Below are 9,287 nucleotides of genomic sequence, written 5' to 3' on the forward strand. Positions count from 1 at the left end.
CTGGCACCCAGCGCACGCAGGGATGGTGAGGCAGATCCCAAACCCCACCTTACAACTACCGTTCAGGGTGGCCCTCCTATCCCCCCCCCCACTTCCCATCTTATGGGGTTACTGCTTAGATGTGACCTGGCCCCAGGGTGTTTCTGCTCTACTCCCAGTCTGTGCGGAATTCCCGGGGGGGAGTCAGGAAGCTAGAGATAGACCCAAGTCCATTTCACTCTCTAGCAACGCAATTGCGCTTTCTCCTTACTCAGCAGGAGAACATAGGGGCTTCCCCCTCCACGAAAGGCATTGCTAATGAAAAGCACACTTTTACGGCAGTGGTTTACGTGGGGATTCCTCGTCAGTCCACCCCAGGTTGACCAGCCTTCAACTCCATGGGGCCTATCTCTTCTATCAGTGGAGACCCCTCCACACTGCACTCCACCCCACCCCCTCCCCCACCATCTCCCACCGGAGAGAGTCACCACAGCCATGCCCTTCCTGGAATGGAGGTGGGGCCTTGGGAGCCCTGCCGGCCTCAGCCTGCCCAGCTGGCTTCCTGCTCCAGAATCAGCTCATCCTTCTTCCTGGGGGCCAGAGGGCAGAGGCCCAGCTGGGGCTCCTTGTAGCTCTGCTGAGGACATGCGGTGTTTGACCTGTGACCTCACAGGAAATTCTTCCAGCCTCTGAGGTGAAGCTCAGGAGGAAAACCATGACCCCGCAGTGGACAAAGGGCAGTGCTGAGGGCTCCCCTCCCCTCCCCCAGCCTGAGATCTCTTGACTCTAGAATCTGTAGGGCAGAAGCACTCTTGGCTTGACTGAGTGGAGTAGGGAGTCAGCCATGGAAGGGGCCAGGGAGAGACCCTAAAGAGGAGTGGTGGCCATACACCCTGCTGGTCTGGGACCACGCCATAGTGCAGCTCTTCACGAGCGATTATTAGTAGTGCCTCCATTCCCAGGACAGAAATGATGTGGTCTGGATAACCAATTATATGGTAATCTCAGCAAAAAGGGACTCACCCAGAATCTGCACCACTGCCCTTTTCTTTCAGCAAATAGGAAGTCTCACCCATGTCCCAGGCACTCATCTGGCCCTGGAGACGTGGCTTTGTAAGAAGCAGTTAGTCCCTGCCCTGGAGCTCGAGCTCATGATTTCAGTGGAGTCAGCTCCCAAACAGTTACAGCACGATGTGGCAGTTGGGGGGGGGGCGGTTATTTGTTCTTTTAAAGTGTTTCAGAGAAGGTTCACTGAGGAGGTGACATCAGGGGCTTTGGTGGCCACCCAGCTTCCTAAAGGCCTTCTCAAGCCTGCTCCCCAGTGCCTTTGGCTGCCAGGTTTTCTCTGTTATGCCTCACTCCCTGTTCCTGGCCCAAACAGGCAGTGTCAGTGGGAGCTGAAGAATAGCATAGAGAGACTTCCGCCAAGATGGAGGTTTAGCTGGATGTGCGCCCCCAACCAAACAAGGTTAGGGAAAAAAATGCAACCAAAAAAAAAACAGAACGGGAACAAGCCTTTGCGGACCCAAAACATTCCGCCGCGGGGCCAAAGCGTCGGTAGGGCGCCCTGGGGACCGGCGGCGGGCGGCCGATGTTAGCGGGCCCAAACCGATGCCGGAGCCGCCCGGCCGCGGGGCGGCGACGGGGGGGAGGCGGACACTGACGCTGGCGGGAGGGGGACGCGCCGCCGCGGCGGCGCGCCCCCACCCCAACACAGCAGCGCCCAAAAAACAAGGAACCCAAAAAAAGAAGAAAAAAAAATCAGATGCACAGTTTAAAACACTGGTCATCACCTTTCTCACAGATTTGGTGGATTACAGCCACAAATTAGAGAAACATATGGAGGCTAAATTAAGGGAAATGAATGGAATTCCACAGGAATCCCATAGAGATGAAAAGGAAACTGGGACTCAAATCAATGCAAGGGTCCAGAAGAAAGCAAATAATGGACAAGCAGAAAAGAGTCAAGGAGCAAGAATTCAAAGAAATGAGGAGAGTCTTAGGAACCTCCAGGACATCTTTAAACGCTCCAATATCCGAATTATAGGGGTACCAGAAGGGGGAAAGACACAACCACCAGTGGAAAAACTATTTGAACAAATAATAAAAGAAAATTTCCCCAATCTGGCAAAGGAAATAGACTTCCAAGAAATCCAAGAAGCCCAGAGAGTACCAAAAAGTTGGACTCAAGAAGAAACACACCAAGGCATATTATAATTACATTAGCCAAAATTAAAATGAAGGAAAGAATCCTGGAAGCAGCAAGAGCTAAGGGGACAGTCACCTACAAAGGAGTCCCCATCAGGCTGTCAGCAGATTTCTCAAAAGAGACCTTACAGGCAAGAAGGGGCTGGAAAGAAATATTCCAAGTCATGAAATCTAAAAACCTACAACCAAGATTGCTCTACCCAGCAAAACTTTCATTTAGAACGGAAGGACAGATAAGGTGCTTCTCAGATAAGACCAAATTCAAGGAGTTCATCATCACCAAGCCCTTATTATATGAAATGTTAAAGGGACTTATCTAAGAAAAAGAAGATAAAGAAACATGAACAGTGAAAGGACAACAAACCCACAGTTATTAACAACCACACCTAAAACGAAAGCAAACTAAAAGGACAGCTAGAGCAGGAGTGGAAACAGAAATGAAGATCTCAAGGAGGGTTAGCAACAGGGGAATGGGAGGAGGAGAGGGGGGGAGAAGGTACAGAAAACAGGTAGCATAGACAGTAGATAGAAAATAGATGGGGGGGCAAGAATAGTTTGGGAAATATAGAACCTAAAGGACTTGAGACACATGGACATAAACTAAAGGGGGGTAGGGGGGGGGGGGGGGAGGAGGGGGAAGAGAAAAACAAAAAAAAAAAAAAAAAAAAAAAAAAAAAAAAAAAAAGAATTAAAGCATAGAGAAAGGATCTCAGATAAGGTTTTTCTTCTGCATAGAAGCTATCTCTGGATTTGCTCATTAAATGCAAAGCATGGACTAAGTGTCAGGCGCTGTGTGAGTGGTGACTGGGACGAGAAATACCTGCCTTCGGGAACTTTCAGGCTGGGAGTCAGGACAAATACTAAGCAAATCATCCGGCAATAAATACATGAATTAAAAATTGTTGTGAGAGTAAGAAGTTGGGGAGGGTGCTTAGTGAGTGCATACCATGTGAGGCTAGAGTAGTAGCAGACACACTACTCACTTTCAGAAGACTTTTGAGGAATGAACCCCTTAGTGGGAATTTTAAGCAGAGTGACAAATGCATATGGCAGACAGATTTGAGTTTCATTAGTGAGAACCAGAAAAACGAGTCCTTGGGTGAGAAGAGCAGGGGGTGAATATGTCAGCAAAGAGAAAAGGACAGAGCCCGGAGCTGGCACCTTGCTCCATGATTGAGTGTCCCCTAGATGGACTGGCAAGATTTCCTGGACCTTAAGCTGGGAAGGTCCTGGAGGGTTTTTGCTGCCCACACTCCTGCCTGTACTACTTTCTCAGACAAAGAGGGTGAATCAGGAGAAGGGGAGGTGTCTCTGTTAAGGGCTTCTGGGGGAAGTGATTCTGCACCCCCTTCTGCGTCACCACCTCGTGCCTCAAGAAGCCCTTACCGAAGGGCGCCTCTCTCCGAAGAAGAGTGAGCAACCCCTGGGTGTGGGTCAGGGAGAGGAAAGAGTGAGGCCACCGCTAGCCGGATGCTCTCTTCCTCCTCCCAGACTGGAGTCTTGGACTCATCACCTCCAGCCTTCTGCTTTCATATCTCTTCAGTTTATGTGGTAACTCAGTATTCATCACCCTGACACCACTGCACAAATTAATGTTGCCTAATAGAAACTATTGTTTTACACGGTATTAATTAAATGGCTCTGAGATGGACCACCTCTCCATTTTGCTGTGCAGGGGCCTGGGCAGAAAGTTTCTAGATTTATGAATAAGATCAGTAATAAAACCTGTGGACCCTGAGGAAGACACCTATGAAAAAGGGCTCCTGGTAGCTAACTGGGCTCCGATTAAAAAACAAACAAACAGATAAAAACCCAGAGTCATTTCTGAATAGGAGCCTCTCATGCAAACTGCACTTCAGGGAGAAGCCTGCGCTGGCCTGCCTGCACTGTGTTTCTGCCGTCTGAGCCTGCTCTCATAAAGGGGTTCCTGGAATCCTATTTCAACCATGAGGATTGAGACTTTCCCCATCCAGTCAGAGCTGTGCAGCTCTATCCCCATCAGCTTCCTCACTAAGCAATCAGAGCAGCTCCATTCTGACCAATTAGGACAGTGCCTTTTGGACCAAACAAACTATGAGGATTTGGAACCCTTGTTTGCATGGGGACAGGCCAGTCAGGGTCTAGGGGCAGGGGCTTCTGTCTGTATAAGTCAGCTCCCCTCTAGCTCTAAGAGTCTGTTTTCCCTTTCCACCCAAGACTGTTTTTCCAGCTGGAGCTGAGGTACCAAAGATGTTACAACAACAGAGCCTCATGCCAGCATGGAGCAGAGCAGAGTTGTCTAGCCAGAGAAGGGCGTGGCCCTGTGCTGTATCACAGTTGAGTGTTTTGCATTGAACAAAGTTTCCTTTTTCACCACTCCCCAAATTGGGTATTCCTATTGGTCTTGAATAGGTGCCAGCAACTGAGAAACCATAGTTGAAATTCATCAAGCATTTACTTTGTGCTAGAACCTTAAGTAGGTGCTTGTGCTGCTTCTTACAACATTCCCAAGTGTTTGATGTCCTCATCCGGTGCTCTGTGAATAAAAATAGGAGCTCTTATTGTATCTATTTTACAGATAAGCAAACTGAGGCAAAGAGAAGTTAAGTAACTTGCTCCAAATCTCAGAGTGGTAGAGAGAATGATGCACCCCCCCCCCCCAAAGTTATCCACTTCCAAATCCTGGAACTTGTGACTATGTTTCATTACACTGTGAAAGGAACTTTGTAAATGTGACTGATTTCAGGATCTCGAGAGAGAGACACTGTGCTGGTTACCTGGGTGGGCCCATTATAATCTTTGTAAGGGAAAGAGGGAAGCAGGAGAATCAGCTGAGGAGATGAGACATCGTGGAAAAGCTGAAGACGTCACACCCTGGCTTTGAAGATGGGGGAGGGGTCCTGAGCGGTGGAGTACAGGCAGCCCCTAGAACCCGGCAGAAGCAAGGAGCTTCCAGAAAGAACATAGCTCTGCCAATTCATTTTGGAATTTTGACTTCCAGACTATAATGCAAAAAAATTGTGTTTTAAATTGGTAATTTGTTACAGCAGCAGCTGGAAACACACAGCTAGCATGCGGCAACAGCAAAGTTATGGGCATTGCCCTGGAATGGGTAAAAAATCATGTCATTTCACCCTGTCTGAAAGCAACTTTACCTCTTTGGTCCTTACCCTGGAGCCACTGGGTGAGTATCTCCCAGTGACCCAGCCTCCCTGTCTAACTGCTGCCCTGCCTACCTCCCCAGCTTCTGGTCTGGGCAGCACCTTACTCTCACCCTTCTCGTGTAAGGACCACTGATGTCCATCTCAGAGCCAGTGTGGGATAAACTGTAGTTGGGGCTCTAGAGATGTGAGCAGAATTAAAGGCTGAGGGTCCTCATGGGCCTGTATATATGGTATGGGTTTTGGGTAAAACAGCTTCACCCTAAGGCATCAAAATCTTCCCAGCACAAACAGAAAGTAGAAGAGCAACTAAGCATGTGGCTAGGGGTGGGGTCCATGCCTGAACATATAAGCAAGAGGGCAGTTGCTTGGATGAGGGGAGGGGGCAATGGGCCAGGCTCTGCCCAGAGTATGGGAACGGGGCGCCAAGCACTCTGGAACATGATCCTTAGTGCTGGCCAGAGGAAAAGGGCTGCCTTAGAAAGAAGGGGGCTTCAGACCCCTCCCTGCAGAGACATAAGGACATGTGGGAAGTAGGGGGCAATAAAATAATACATAAGGTCCTTTCCATAGAACTTCTGGACTTTGCTGCCACCCTGTGGACATAGCTTAGAAGGACAGGGTTGTGGCTGCCCTTGGCCAAAGATGGAGCAGACCAGGAGCCAGGGGGTGGAACTGAATAGGAGACCCAACAGAGGTAAGGATAGGCTACCCGAGTTTTGCCAGTACCTATACACTTTCCTACAGCAGGAACTCTGGTGGTTTTATGGAAGAGCTCTTTGCAAAGGAGATGAACATGTGCTGGGGCGAGGGGTGGGGAAAGGAATGGGACAAAGAGGGACGCAGAAGTATTGGATGCAGAGGCCTGAATCTAGCCTGGTGGCAGCAAGAACTTTAACTCCCTCCCAACCCCCCCTGGTCAATATCTGAAAGGGGGACCAGAAGGATAAAGGCCTTCCCTCCACTCTCCTCCAGGAGAAGTTTGCACCCATGAGGAACGTGAGTGAGCAGGCCAAGGAAGTCACTTGCTCCAGCCTCATGACTGCTTTGGACTTTTGCCCCCACCAGGAGTGTGATGCCCTGTAACACCCAGGAGCCAGGTCCTAACATGCTGGTCGTCTGACAGATGAGAGGAGTTCATGCTCGTCCAAGGTTTCACAGCTAGGACACGATGGGACAAAAGCTCACATTTTGGACAGCCCACTCACATTGTCCCTGATAAGCATGTTGCAGAGAAGAATGAGAGTGAGCAGGCTTCAAGGCGCTGGCTCTGGGTGCCCCTCCGGGTGCAGGTCTGATGGTGGTAACTGCAGCAAGGCTTCTCTCCCTGGGCTGCCCCTCCCCTACCTAAATAAAAGTCTCTCTTTAAAGGCTTCTAGGAAATGAGTCTCCACTCTGTCCCTTTCAGAGCCCCAATCTAATTCATGTGAAGAATTAGATTATCAGCAAGTTCTTCCTATAGTCCAACCTCCACGCCTCCTCCTGCAGGTCAATTCCACTTATAAAGTTTGTTAAACGAAAATTTTGAACTTTCATGACTGCAGCCTTGAAAACACCTTTTTAAAAGAAAGGGTTTATTAGGCCATTGCTAGCAGAAAAAGAAAAGTGGGAGGGGGAGGGGGGGAGTGTGGCTCTTGGTCTTGAGGCTTGGCATCTGTTTCCCCAGCAGTGTGGCTAAGTGGGAAAGACAACAGTGCATTGCCAGGAGTTTTGCATATCTACCCACCAAGTGGGGGGAAGAGAGATGTAAGCCTTTCTGAAAGGGTTTACATTAACTGTAGACAAAGGGGATGGATGACAGAAGCTGAGCGAGGGCATTGCTGGGGTAGGTGCAGAATCCAAGGAAGAAGAGTTTGGTTTCTTGGATAGGTTGTAGGCAAGTCTGGAAAGTTCATCTGTAAGTCAGAAGGAGAGGGTCCTGCGGTTCGAAGGTGCCTGGTTATTCTCTCTTTAGAATAATCGTGGAAATAGCCACCTGGAAATTAATCGGAAGTTTCAACATACACTAAAGAGTGTGAGCAGTCTTTTGTCAGAGCAACCCACAGCTTTTAACAGGCTAACTGTTCTTTCCTTTTCTTCAACTCTCTGGCCGCTGTAATTTTAATTTAGAACAGCTCGGGGTTTTTTTGGTCAGTTCCCAGATAGAAGAGATAGAGGATGTGGAAGCAGGCTTCTGTTTCAGAGTGGTATTCATGGTCTTTAGAAGCAGGGTTTGATTCTCAAGCCATGGCAGGCAGGGCTGGCCAATCACAGTCCTTAATGGGAGAGCTTAAATTATAGAGGGCCGAGTTAGAAGAAAGAAAAAAACCCAGCAAAACCCACCCAACTCCCAGCCACTGGTGCTGCAGCTGAAAGGTAATTATCTACTGTTTGTGTGCACTGTGGGGCTCCCTACTCTGCCTGGCACGGCGGACGGTGTGGGCTGGGGGAGAAGGCCCGTGAGTTGGTGTCAGGTCCGCAAAATTGTGGGGCCCTGTCCAGGCCCTTCTCAACTGTCTCCCTCCGCCCCATCCACCCCGCCCTCCCCTCCAATCAGGGGAGGAGCTGCCCTCTGTTGCCCACCACCCCTCCCCAGCACTTGGGAGGAGAGAGGAGTGATTAGCATGGGGCATTGTCCCCAGATAATGGGCCCCAGCTGCTGCTTGAAAGAAGAGACAAAGCGCCAGGCCTCTGCACACGCATTATCCCCTCGTTAAATCTCTGTTATTAGATTAGATTCCAAACGTATTGATTCAGAGACTAGGGGGAGGTGGGGGAGGGAGGAGAATCTGGCTGGGGAATGCTGAAACACCTCTCCACATGCTCTCCCTCCCCCTCCTTTACCCCACCAGGCAGTTTGTCCTCCTCCTAGTCTCTCAGGGAAATTGTCCTTAAGCCCATCTACTGACTCTGAGCTCAGCTACTCTCCCTGGACTATCCTGAAAGCTGCAGAACGTCCAATCCAGCCACAGGCCCTGAGGTCCGGAGGGAGCAGGGATGCCGTCTTCCAGCAGGAAAGGCAGCCTCCTGAGATGCCTACACAGTCTCCAGCGCGTGGAGCCCTCCGGAGGGCTGGGCGCTTTCAAGACTTTTGATGGGATCTTCTGGGTAGAAGTGACAGGTTTTGGAAAGTGAGTAGATGGGAAAGGGAGGTTAGAACTGGGAATATTCGTAGGTGAATAGAAAGGAGTAGAGATAAGATACAGAAGCTTTGAGAAAGACGTGGGTGGTGTCTGATTTTCTCTCTCCGATTAGGAGAGAGGAGAAGGAATGGCCTAAAGTGGCAGGGGGAGGGAAGGAAGCGGATTCTGGGAAAAATACAGTTGAGAGGAAGATTTTGGGTCTTCTCATATCCCAGGCAGGTTAAAGGTCTCCTTGGGAGAAGACCGAGGTCAGTACTGATGACAAGAGTTACTACAATGGGGATTCCCTGGCTGTAGCCTAAGTTTCCCATCCCTGGGCAGTGGAGCCTGGATGTGGGTTGATGAACTGATTGGCTGTGGTTAGCGAAGCAGAAGATGTTACACGTGGCAGCTCATCCCTGAGGTGGTTAATTGGCTGCCTCAGTGCTGGGCTCTGTTGCCCCAATGATTGTGGGTGAAGGGTGGGGAGGGGGAGATGAGGAATTAATAGGTTGATTAGTGTCCTACTAGCTATCTGGTTGGACACTTTGTCAATAGCTGCCCACTTACTGACCTGGCCAGTGGTGCATCCACAGCACCAGACTATCTAACTTTCTCTCTCTTTGGCCTGAGACATGAGACTCCACACAGCATCACTGGCCCAGTAAGTTCAAGTGAAGTGGGGCAGCTCCCAGTCCCAAGACCAGGCCCCAAAGTATGTGCCACAGAGACCATTCTGAGAGCATTGGATGAACAATCTCTACTCAGTATGAAGCAAGAGTTGTGAATGAGGGCTACTCTACAGCCCCACAAGACACTGCTTTTTGCTGGGAGACCCTGATATCTACCACCAACAAAA

This window comes from Artibeus jamaicensis, unplaced genomic scaffold (genome assembly GCF_021234435.1).
Source record: "Artibeus jamaicensis isolate MK-2021 breed Jamaican fruit bat unplaced genomic scaffold, CSHL_Jam_final contig_585, whole genome shotgun sequence".
Lineage (NCBI taxonomy): Eukaryota > Metazoa > Chordata > Mammalia > Chiroptera > Phyllostomidae > Artibeus > Artibeus jamaicensis.